This window comes from Lissotriton helveticus, chromosome 2_1, assembly GCF_964261635.1.
Source record: "Lissotriton helveticus chromosome 2_1, aLisHel1.1, whole genome shotgun sequence".
NCBI classification, from domain to species: domain Eukaryota; kingdom Metazoa; phylum Chordata; class Amphibia; order Caudata; family Salamandridae; genus Lissotriton; species Lissotriton helveticus.
This window is the reverse complement of record NC_136059.1, coordinates 330688899-330701803: the sequence shown is the minus strand read 5'-3', so window position 1 is coordinate 330701803 and position 12905 is coordinate 330688899. Positions and strand designations below refer to the sequence as shown.

The 12905-nt window shown below is 47.0% G+C and overlaps 1 protein-coding gene across 1 annotated transcript in view; it reads left to right on the top strand.

Annotated features, from left to right (window-relative positions):
- Nucleotides 1-12905, top strand: part of SLC45A2 (solute carrier family 45 member 2) — a 431739-nt gene that overhangs the window by 47862 nt on the left and 370972 nt on the right. The gene's annotated exons all lie outside the window — the stretch shown is intronic.

The following is a 12905-nucleotide window of genomic DNA, read 5'->3' as shown; positions in this document are numbered from 1 at the left end:
AATGAACCAACTTAAATTTGTTGATCACGAATCCCACATTTTGAAGAGTAAACATGTTCATGCGCAAATGCTGCGTAGCCAATTCCGCAGTTTGAGCAATGATGAGTATAACGTCTAGATATACTATCATGCGGACACCCTGCTCCCGTAAGTGCACAACCACCGGCTTCATCACCTTGGTGAAGCACCAAGGAGCCAAGGAATCTCCAAAAGGAAGGACCAAATATTCGAACCACCGGTTCCGCCATTAAAACTGTAGGAAGCAACGGTGAGGGGGAAATATAGGTATGGACAGATAGGCGTCCTTCAGATCCAACCGGTCCATCCAGTCTCCTTCTTTCAGCAAATCTGCCAAGAGATGGATACCCTCCATATTGAAATGATTGTACGTCATAAAATGCTTGAAGTCCCTTAAATCAGTACTAACCTGTGCCCTTCGCCCTTCCTCTGAACTACGAAAATTTTGCTGCAGAAACCGCGAGGACCAGCGTCACAATCGCGTGTTTCTGCAGCAATGCGTCAGGTTTTGCACCTATAAAATCGCACTCTAGTTGGGGGAAAAAGGTAGTTGTCTGGGTGACATGTCCTGAAAGGGAGTTTGATCAAATTCTAGGTGAAACTCCTGAATTGTTTGAAGGACCCATGCGTCTTGAGATATCAGAGCCCAATTGTGATAGAAAAACTGAGTACGAGCCCCAAAGGTAACTGAAAGATGTCGGAAACTCTTACCTTCAGACTCAGAAGCTTGGAAACCCGCTCGGTGTATGCCTCTGTGGAAACACCTTTTTTTGAAGCGCTGCCTGGTGGGGTAGAAGGTACCCCCCACGAGTGGAGTCCCAATCTCCTCAACCACGGCCATAGTCTCCTCATTGAGGATCTTGTTGGTATTGACGGCCTGGCGAGCGTCCTCTGCCTCGCCCGGCCTGATTAAAAAGGCCAGCCTGGAAAACACTTTGATGCCCGAGTGTGCCTTGTCAAGGGAAGTGAATGTACCCACGTACTTTGAAAGGTCTTTCACAAAGCGGTCACCGAAGAGGTTACCCTTGGCCAGAGGACCTGGTTTCGCTGCAGCCAACTCAGTCAAGTTAGAGTCCATTTTCAATAGGAGTGACTTGCGCCTCTCGGTAGAGATCGTAAATTGGCGTTTCCCAGCAAACAGATTGCCCTTTGGGTCCACCCAGCTAAGACGTCGGCGTCTAAGGGAGCACCAGACTCCTTGGCCTCCAGGGCCATTTCCAAAATTTTGGCCAGCGGTCCCGACACATCCAGGAGCTTGTCCTGCACTCGCCCAGGCCCGATCGATTCCCTTCTTCGGGTCCTTAGCGAATTTCTTTGAGAAGGTGAGGAGACTTGCGTCTATGTCCAGTGTCTCCGCCACCTTATTCGGAATATCAGGTCTGGGGCATTCCGAGCACAACCTGTTACGCACGTCTTTGTCAAAGCTCTTCCGCAGGTTGTCGTGGAGGGATGCTGCCACCTCCGATGCTGGTGCCCAATCAGACGACCTATGATGTACGATGTTGGTCGGATTAAAAGTAAAAGGAGTATTCAAGGTTTGAGACAGATCCTGCTCCGTGCGTATTGTCTTGCGTGATTGTTTCTTGGGGGGAGCCTCCTCCTCAGGGGGTGTCTGTCCCTGTAGCATCTGTATCGGTGTCAGTGTCTTTGCGCTCCTGACACTTAGCTTTCTGACTTGTGTTGTGCGGGATAGGATTCGCAGGTAGCGTCGCAAGTGCATCTGAATGGGGGCATGACTTAGCATTAGGCTCGCCAGAGACATCGTCTTTCTGAGGTAAATCCATGCAGCTTGGCAGACATCTCTAACTGTTTGGTGATGGGTTTCAAAGCAACAGCCAATGCTTGCTGCACATTACCAGGTACTGCCTTTTCAATGGCCCGATTAACCGAGTCTTGGACCGAGGCATCCAAAGCCTCAACAATATTATCCCCTAAACATCCTCATCATACCTGACCCAGTCATTGTGTGTGTGTGTGTGTGTGTGTGTGTGTGTGTGTGTGTGTGTGTGATATGAGCGAACCCAGTGCACCCAAAATCAACCAGGTAACTAGCTCCTCAGCAATGCTGTATAGAATTATTGCAGCCTACAGGGCGTAAGTAGAGCAAATTCAGAGATAAATGGAGTGTGCTCACACCCCAGGGCCAGATGCCTATTGCAGCCAAATCGGGCATCACACACACGGAAAAATCACGAAGCGAATGAGATTCGGAATACCTGGGGGTGCGTGCAACGTACGTAGCCCAAAAAGAACCAAAGAGTAGCCCACGTAGGAGTGGATAATGCTCTCAAATACAGTCCGCCCGGCAAATCAGGGAAGCGCGAGGAGCCGCAAGCAATAAAACACTTCAATCTCTGCCGGTAGCAGCGCGGTACCCTTGCTCCCAGCGGGAGCGCAAAAGCATTCAGAGCCCCTACGGGCGCGCAAACAATGCACAATTAACTCCCATTGGGAGGATCCCAGACACACGGCCCGCTCGGGCCTTCACGGCAACACAAAGCGCAGTGCGCGATTAAGCCATTAACCTAATTGACATTCATTTGACAAAATCATTTCAATCAAAAGTGAAAATTAGCATGTAGTCACCTAACTCCTGAGTGAGCAGCAAAGAAAGAGGCTGAGTTACTGTTATTGTGGCTCTTATTGGGTCTTACAGGATGTGATGTACGAGATATGCATCATGGGAAATGTAGTTTATTTCCATAACTAAATGTTTTCATTGGCTGCTGTGAGTAGCAAATAATTGGAAAGAGAAGCATAATCGGAAGCCTCCGGCCCTGTAATAGAATCTCGGATCCCGCCATGCACAATTCCACTTTGTTGAAATAGCAAATTTTAAAGATGTCACATAATGTCCAGGAGGATGCAGAGGTTTAAATCTTTACACATACTGTTTTTTTTGTGAATCGGGTCCACAGTGTATTATATGGGTGTTAATAATTTTCTGCCAGAGAGCTCCACGCCATGCATGATCATTTCAACCAGTACTGCAGCCTAGATGTGAAATAAATATTTGCGATTCCTTTGATAATATAAATAAAAGAATGTTAACAATACATTGTAAGAAAGCTAAGATTTAGGCTACTACCGCCATGTTCCAGTTCTTACAAAGTAAAGTTTTCTTCACCTTGCCGACACCTGCCGCTATGAACACACCTACCGCTTAACTTTAGCTCCTCCCACATATTAGACTTTCTATAGGGTACAATGCCCTTAAGCCTTCCTATTTCATGTATGTCCCTGTCCGATGGTCTATGCCTATCCTGCCACAGATAGTGTGACTTCTGTTTGATTCCTCGGGTGATCCTGCTGCTTCTGTGATTTTGCCTCAGCTGGGGTTTGTTTGCGACTTAAGAGTCTGTGTCTAGGCAGGGGTCCTGCTCGAGGAGATCAAGCTGCCTTGCCCCCTGCCCTCCCTACCCAGGTGCTGTCGTACCAGCAGATTGTGAAGTTGTTTTGGACCAGGCTTCAGTTGTGTGAGGTGCCAGTGGTTGGCGGGAGAGTCTTTCGTGCTCCATTAGTGTGACTGCATGGGGCAGGCCACTCACTTCCCGGCGTGCCAGTTGGTTTGTCCCTCTGGGTCGTCTCTGGGTTTCTATCCAGGCTGTCTCTGGGTTTTTCTCCAGGCTGTCTCTGGGTTTCTGTCCCGGCTGTCTCGGTCTCTGGGTTTTTGTCCGTGCTGTGTCTGGCTTTCTCTCCGGGCTGTCTCTGGGTTTCTGTGCCCTGTCATACGTTCTGGGATCAGGGCCTTGCCTTCCACTGCAGGGATGTGGAATTCCTATAGCCTGACACCCAGGACATATTATTTGGGGTCAAGGGCAGCAAGTTTTCATGTATATGTTGTCCTTGGGACAAGTGGGCCCAACCCCCTACAGCACAAACCCTTTGGCTGCCAGTTTACAGTACCACATTATGGAAAATTAAGGATCAGGGAAGGGTACTATCTACAGTTAAGGTAATCTGTGTGTCCACTTGTTAATACTGTTCAAACTTGTATTAATGGTTTATTAACGCAAAGCCTTTATTATTAGGGTGAGCACTAAAAGAAAATGGTGTAAGCTCGGCCTGCACTACTGACTGTGGTTCCAGTATTCTTATGTACACACATTTTCAAAGTTTAGCAATATGAGGCTATGTATAATCAATCAATCAATCATCGAATGTGTATAGCGCGCTACTCACCCGCTAGGGTCTCAAGGGGCGGGTGCTACTGCTCGAACAGCCAGGTCTTGAGTTGTTTCCTGAAGGAGAGATGGTCCTGGGTCCGCCTCAGGTGGGTAGGGAGCACTGTTCCCAATAACCCGCGCGGCCGCGCGCGCGCTCATTGAAGGCACCCCTAGCGCGCAGTGCTCATTATTAAGCGCGCACATCCTGATACAGGTCACGCCGCTGCTTTTAAAAAACCGAGCGGCGCGAAAACCCGTCGTTTGCTGGACACAAGAAGAGACGGAGTAGCAGATAAGTGCATTTTGGGAGGGCGTGCAAATGGCCCTTACACTTGCTGCATTCCTTTCCTTACAGTGCACCGCTGCGGGGCTGATTGTGAGCCATTGAGTTAGTATTCAATGTTAATTGCAGCGCACACGGGCTGCAATTAACATTGAATACTAACTTAATGGCCCACAATCAGCCCCGCAGCGGTGCACTGTAAGGAAAGGAATGCAGTGTCAAACATGGCATGTGCTAAAGCACACGTCGTGTTTGAAGGCCGTAGCAAACTTTCATTTATTAATCTGTTTTTTGTATAGTACATCTGCACCAAACAGTGATAGAGAATTGTGCTCCTACCGCAATCGATACAGAGGCAGCAAATTCGAATAGAAATTATAAAACCATGGGTATGGGAAACATTGGTGTACCGAAAGATAATGGGGTCTTCACTGCAGAATGTGATGTGGGGCTGTTTGGTCTTACAACACAATGGAGGCGCTTGCAGGTTATGCAATTATAAACACGAATCGTGGCTGCACCTTTTGTGCTGTTGTCCTGACATGATCCAGGAAAGGATAATTCTACTCAGGCAATTATTTCTGAAATAAAAAGGCCCGCACCAGCGCCTGGGCAGTTTCGAACGTCCCTGCAAAGTCCAGAAATTGATATCGAACTATCCACACAAAGGAAGTAGAAGACAAATAATTTGGCCCACAGCACTGGATTCCCAAGGACACCGAAAGAGTTGAAGTAACATCCTGGTCTCATGCTGTTATTGCCTCACCTCGCATTGTGAAAGGCAGGCTCTCTGCAGGAGCCCAGAGTAACCTTATTTGAACCACAACTATCACTGAGCTAAGAACGCTAGTTTGAGCAAACTTCAATGCGCCTTAACTTTTCATGATCTTAGAGAATATAACACAGCACCAGCACTTTATTCCGCTCGAATGTGTCCCAAGTAACAGTTACAATGATATAACCCACCTCCCCTAAACAATAGAGCAATCGTTTTTTGAGGGTTCAACACGGGGAAAAAAGCAAGGCAGGCTCTAAATTTACTTATACATATGTACGAACTGATTCATAGTCCTTTTAAAGTTTGTATTCTTTTTGTAAAACTTTTAATTAACTGATGCAAATAAATTAAATTCAAATTAGTCATGTCACAAATGTTCATTGGGGTTTGGCTAGCTGAGTTCTCCCACTGACGTTTTGGGGGCCCTCTCTGCACGGACCTGCTTTCAGCCCCGGAGAGAGAGGGGATGGGGGAGGGGTGGGGTCGGGGAGTGAGGGAGAAACAAGGACATGGTCAAGAAGGAGCAATGGAAAAGATGAGTAGAAAGAAGTGAAGGTTGAGGTTGTGGTACAAGGGACTAAAGGATCAAATAGACTAGGAATCTGTGGGTGCACCAGTATCTGAGAGAAATGAGACAAGAAACTAGGGGGCAGATCTACAAGGAAGTACTGCAGCGCGGCACCACAAGCCGTTTGGCTGCTTCATGCTGCACACTTCCTAAGCACAGGGATGCAACATATTTACAAGAATATGTTGCATCTCTGTGCTTCTTCCAGCGCAGGTGCACAAACTGCAGCCATGCGCTGGTGCAGGCCCCCTTACACCATGGTGCAAGGATGCCTGTGTCGTGGGGAGATTGTTTTTGTGCAGGAAGGTGCCCCTTACTGCACAAAAACAATCACTACAGGCATTTTCTTCTTTCAATGCGTGCTGTAGAATGCAGCACGTATAGAAAGAGGAAAAAACGAGGAGAAATGAAAAAAATTCATCCTCATTGCGCCTCGTGACGCCACCTCTAAGGTGGCGTATCTTTCAGACGCATCTCCAGATTCACGATTTCTCGTAGATCTGGAGATGTGCCTTGTTACATGAGTGTTGCGTGGGAACACCCACAGCAACACCCATAGAACGCCCCTTCAACGCAAAATGCTGCATGTGTAGGGGCCGTATTTACAAGGAGAGGAAAAGTCACGCAGGGTGGCTTTTCCTGTCCTTGTAAATATGGAGGTGCCCCCTGCGCCACCAGTACGTCACAAAAAGTGACATACTTGTGGCGCTGGGGGCTTGTAAATCTGCCCCTAGGTGTCATGAAAATCCACTTGGAGCACTGGAGAAGGTCTTAATGCTAATCGCTTGTATTGGGGCCTATTTTGCGCAAAACATTATTGAAAAGGTGAGTCTCTAGACTTTTTCAGAAAGAAAGAATGTTCAGGGCTTATCTTAGATGTGGAGGGATGGAGCTCAAGGTGGTAATAGCAGAGTCAGAAAGGAATTGTTTTAGTATTTGAGATTCAAATTTTGGGGTTCTCAAAATAAGTGAGTTCTTGCCCATGAACTGTCTCGATCTGGCCAAAAAGATCAGCGGGGTGACACAGTAGATTTCAAAATGTACCCCCGATTCTAAGGGTAGTCAGTGTTGATCACTCAGATCTGTGTTAACGTGATCAGATTCATTCCTCCCTGCAATTAAGCTGGCAGTAAGATGGAGGATACCCTAGAGGGGGGACAGGAACACCTATGTAGAAAGCCTGCTAGGATGACATTTCTCACATCAAATCTTGAGATGATTAGGGCATGGGCTGTTGACTACGGCTGGTCATTTGAGAAAAGAAATGTAATTCTCTTTAGTTTGTGAAGATTATAATTTGCAGACTGCACAAGTTTATTTACCTGTGGTAGCAATCATGTTGATCCAAATTCCTAGCAATTTGACTGTATCTGAGGGGGAGGTTACATTTGCAACGTTCAGCGAACAGATTGGGTGTTATTTTATTCTTCGATTTATGGGAGATTAATTAGTAATTCGGGAGGGAATAAGAGAGATTGACAGATTTCTGATATCCAAACATATAATTTCTTCAAACATCCCTGGAGTGTGTGTGGATTGTGGATAGAAAACCTCTTTATAAACAGGTGTGGGTTGCCAATGTATTTGTACAAATGTATGCCATAGTTTTGAGACGCTAGTTTAGAGGCTCAACATAAAGATTGAACAGGACTGGGGAAGGAGTAGATCCTTGTGGTATAACGCAAGAAATCTATTTTCGTTGTGACAGAAAATTCTAGTTTGATTAAATGAGAGTAATCCAAGAGGAGCCATCTGACCCATTTTAGCACAATATCCTTGTATTCCAATCTAGTCTGCCCACTAAAATGGTCCACTGTGCTGCAGGTCGTTGACAAATCCGTCAATACCAGTATGCACGCCTCTCCTTCATCGAACATACAGTGAATATCATTAAGCACTCTTATTGTCACTGTTTTGGTGCTGTGGCCTTCTATAAAGGCAGATTGGCAGGGAGAAAGCACAGCATTTTCCTATAGGTATTTGTTAAATTGGAGAGCAACACATTTTTCAATGACTGTGCCAAGCAAAGGTAGGTTAGATAAGGGTTTGTAGTTGTCTAGAGAATCAGGGTCTGCATTTGGCTTTCTCAGGATATGTATGATCTGGTCCAGCTTCAGTCCATAGGGAAAAGTTCCTGACACACCGAGGTCTTTCCTATAGCCAATCCATGAGGTTTTAGATGGCAGAAAGTCGTTTTAATTATGTTTGTGGGTAAAACATCACCAAAGTAATATGTAGGGTGCATTGATTTAATTATATCAGACAGGTCCTGTTATTGGCACTCAACAAACGTGAATCTATTTTGAGGTGTAAACAGATGGTTATGATGTTTGAGGAGAAAAATCTGCTTTTATTTTAGAGATTTTACTTGAGAATAAGGATATTGCTGGAATTTGGGTTACTGGTTGAGGGGGGTGTAACCCTACTGAAACATCGACCACAATCTCTGTAAGGATAAAAAACAAGCAAAGTTAAAATTAACTTGTTCTCAACTCTCTGGGAGCTTTCAACAAAGCAATCAGGTTTAACTTAGAGGCAATGCGTAAAGCATTTCTGCAGTACTTTAAACAGTCATAAAGTGAAAACACAATGCAAGAAAAATCTCACACTAATTTAGAAATATAGAGTAACATTTAATAAATTATTTGAGACCAAAAAGTAAAAATCCAATTAGTTGAACTGGAAAAATACAATTTTAAAGATTTTGGTGAAAATAGTGCCTAAAAGCACAAAGCATCAACTGTGGTTATCTGGGCGCACCGAACTGGGACAAAGTGACAAGTTTAGGCTGACCATGATGGAGCGCGCGCCGGAAACTGGGATAAATTTGGATCCGATGAACAAAGTACCTTAAATCCTGGTTTGCAGGGAATTGCAAGATCCCGCATTGAGGATGTCACATAGCAGTGGTTCGTAGAAAGCTGCGGGCTGCAATGCCAAATCCTGCATTGTCATCGAGAATGCGGTAGACAAAGGGCTTGGGATGCAAAGTCTGACGTCGAGGAGGCGTCTTGGAGGTGCGGTTCCAAAGATAGGGTGGTAGTGGCATTCTATGAGCCAAAGGGTGTCGCTCTGAACTGGAAGTGGCCCTCTGGGTTCAAGAATGCAAACCTCTATATTGCACCCTCAGTCAGAGCTATCTGCCAGTACCCTGATGTGACATCTGAGGTACTAAGGAACTTAACAGCTCCCAGCCTGTCAATGAGCTCATCAGTTTGGAGGATTGAGTGAGCATTAGTCTTGGTGACTAAATTGAGTATCTTGTAGTCCACACAGAACATAAGTTCTGCAGGGGTGCACAGTGGGGCAGCTTTTTGTACCAGCACCACCCATCTGGAACAGGGACTGCTCAAGGGCACAGTCACCACTAAGGACAGCATCTTGGAGACCTTATCTAGCTTTCACCTTGTCTGACAATGTGTACATGTTGTTCCTAACAGACATAGTGTCACCTGTATTTATGTATGTTGTGGGTATGCAAATGTGTAAGCCCAGGGGTGAGAGAGAGCAGAGAAGAGAACTGCCCCAGTAACTGGCGGTCAGAGTAGGGAAGATTCTTACACCCTCTACTGACCCATCATGCTCTTGGGTAGTCAGAATGTCAGGGAGATGTTCACTCACTTCATCCACCCCGTCATCTGTCACCAAGAGCATGGTGATTTCAGACCTCTCAAGTGGGCCATTGAGTTAGTATTCAATGTTAATGTGTATCCAAATTGCAGATCTGCCTTAAGACCCTTTAGGTGGCGCCGTGTGTGTGGAAATGCACCGTCTTTTCAGTTTTTTAAACAAAAGTTTGGAGGGATATTTGGTGCTGCACACACGCGCGGTCTGGTTTCTGGCGCACATAGCCATGGCTGCAGCGCACAGAGACCCTAAACTTCCGCACACAGAGGAAAAAAATTAGAGGGAACGTTGGTAGGGAGGTCCATGTCTTGCCCGCCAGGTAGGAGAAGGATCTTCCTCTGGCGGTTGTTCTGCGAATACGTGGGACGGTGGCGAGGGCGAGGCTGGCGGAGCTGGTGGGTGTGTAGAATGTCAGGCGGCTGTTGAGGTACTTCGGTCCCATGTCATGGAGAGCCTTGTGTGCGTGGGTGAGGAGTCTGAACGTGATCCTCTTGCTGACGGGGAGCCAGTGCAAGTCTCTCAGATGGGCAGAGATGTGGCTGTGACAGGGGATGTCCAGGATGAGTCGTGCGGAAGCGTTCTGTATCCGTTGGAGTCTTTTCTGTAGTTTGGCTGTGGTTCCCGCTTAGAGGGTGTTCCTGTAGTCCAGTCGGCTGGTGACGAGGGCCTGGGTGACCGTCTTCCTGGTTTCAGTGGGGATCCACCGGAAGATCTTTCGGAGCATGCGCAGGGTGTTGAAACAGGATGATGAGACGGCGTTGACTTGCTTGGTCATTGTGAGGGAAGAGTCCAGGATGAAGCCCAGGTTGCATGCATGGTCCGTTGACTTGGGGGCAGCCCCCAGGGCGGGGGGCCACCAGGAGTCGTCCCAGGCCGAAGGGGATGGTCCCAGGATGAGGACTTCCGTCTTGTCTGAGTTCAGTTTCAGAAGGCTGAGCTTCATCCATTCCGCGACGTCTTTCATTCCTTCCTGGAGGCTGGCTCTGGCGGTGGTGGGGTCGTTGGTGAGGGAGAGGATCAGCTGGGTGTCGTCGGCGTAGGATATGATGTTTAGGTTGTGTTGGCGTGCGATGGCTGCGAGGGGGCTCATGTAGACGTTGAAGAGGGTGGGGCTGAGCGAGGAACCTTGCGGGACGCCGCAGATGACTTCGGTGGCCGCGGATCGGAACGGGGGGAGGTGGACTCTCTGGGTTCTTCCAGTGAGGAACGAGATGATCCACTCCAGGGCTGTTCCTTGGATTCCGGTGTTGCTGAGGCGCTGTATTAGGGTGCGGTGGCATACGGTGTCGAACGCTGCTGAGAGGTCCAGGAGGATGAGGGGATCTGTTTCCCCATTGTCGAGCAGGTACCTGATGTCGTCTGTGCCTGCGATGAGGGCGGTCTCGGTGCTGTGGTTTGCTCGGAAACCGGACTGTGAGGGGTCGAGGAATCCGCTTGTCTCAAGGAAGGCGGAGAGTTGACGGCTTCTCGATGACTTTGGCATGAAAAGGGAGGAGCGAGATGGGGCGGACGTTCTTGAGGTCGGTGGGGTCCGTGGTGGGTTTCTTCAGGAGGGCGCTGAGCTCGGCATGTTTCCAGCTCTCCGGGAAGGTGGCGGATGCGAAGGAGCTGTTAATGATGTCCCGGAGTTGGGGTGCGATGATGGAGTGGGCTTTGTTGAAGATGTGGTGTGGGCAGGGGTCGGTGGGCGAGCCGGAGTGGATGGTGTTCATCGTGCGGGTGGTATCTTCGGTGCTGACGTGGGTCCAGGTGCAGAGGGTGGTGGTGGGTGGCGCTGGTTCGGGGGTTGGGTGCGTGGTCTATGTGCCAAAGCTGTTGTGTATGTCGGCGATCTTGCGGTGAAAAAACGAGGCGAGAGAGTCGCAGAGGTCTTGCGAGGGTGTGATGTCGTTGTTGCAGGCGCTGGGGTTGAAGAGCTCTTTAACGATGCAGAAGAGTTCCTTGCTGTTGTGGATGTTGTTGTCCAGACGTTCTTTGAATGTTGTCCTTTTGGTGGTGCGGATCAGCTGGTGGTGTTTGCCGATGGCGTTCTTGAGGGCTGTCATGTTTTCTGTTGTCTGGTCGTGGCGCCAGGCTTTCTCGAGGGCGCGGCAGGTCTTCTTGGAGTTTTTGAGGTCGTTGGTGTACCACGAGGTTTTCTTGCTGCCGGGTCTGCTGGGTGGGTTCTTTAATGGTGCAAGTTCATCGGCGCAGTTGGTGAGCCACTGAGTGAGGTTGCGGGCTGCTTCGTTTTTGGTTTGCATAATCCTATTTAATCCTATGGATAATGCTCTGATTATATGCAAATATTTACAGAAGCTTGCAATAAAGAGTGATGATTCTTTGCTTTCAAAATAAAATGTTCACGCAAAAATGCAAGTAGGAAAAAAAACATTTTGCTGAACAACTGTAAGATTTTAGGTGCCATATATTTGCATCATCATTTAGTAACATGTTGATGTATGCTTGTATTTCCCAAAAATATTCATAATGGAAAATCAGTGTGACCAGTTTAAATAGGATTATGCGAACCAAAATTATACTAGCATCGACAAAGCCAGTGGGTTTGAGATTGGTGGTCAACCTTTTGGTTTTGTCAATGTGTGACTTGTTTAGGCATGGTTTTTATAAAACCTTATTGGTGTGCTAGCTGCTGGGCTCTCACCATTTTAACAAGCATTGACAAAAGCAAAAATTGTTTTTGGTCTCAGAAAGCACACATTCCCACAAAACTACTTTGTGTGCCAATATGCTCCTTGTAAAAGAGCAGAATACTGTCACTCACAGTGAAGCCCGCTGATAGTCCAGGAGAGAGAGACAGAAGTTTACTAAACACAAAAGGTCATGGTTAACGCAAGGCCTAATTAGAGGCCCAAGTAGTAAAGAAAGTCTCAAAAGTGCATACATGGTGTATATCCTTGCATTAAATGCGTACATACACTTTACGTGAATTTACAAGAATTTACAGAAGTAGGCCAAGAAATAATACCCCATGAAAATTATTGTGAACTGCATTTTAGCATGAGCAAATGTGCATGTGTAGACTTGCTCATGTGAAAATCTGAATGTTTCATGTTCACTTTTCATCTAAACACTTTTTTTCCCAACCCTGGTAAAAGTTTTATGTCTGCTACTGTCGGGAGTAAATTTCCAACCTTTTTCAGTATGGGAAACTATTAGAAAAGAGTTGGTAACTTAAAACATGCACGTTAGTAGGTTTGCACCGACTAAAAAAAGGGCATTCCAACCCTTGAGCTATTGCTTACCACTACCTTCAACCCCAGTATGTAAGCCTACTGAAACGTAGCAACATAAGGGAATTGCTAGTATTCAAAGTCTACTATGGTACAAGCCCAGGCATAATTAGAGAGACCATATCAAAACTCTTATATAATGAAATTGCTGGCCTAATTTGTCGCTGCATTACATGGCACAAAAGGGACAAGTGGATTTTGTTGTAGGACAAGAAGATTTATGAAGCAACCT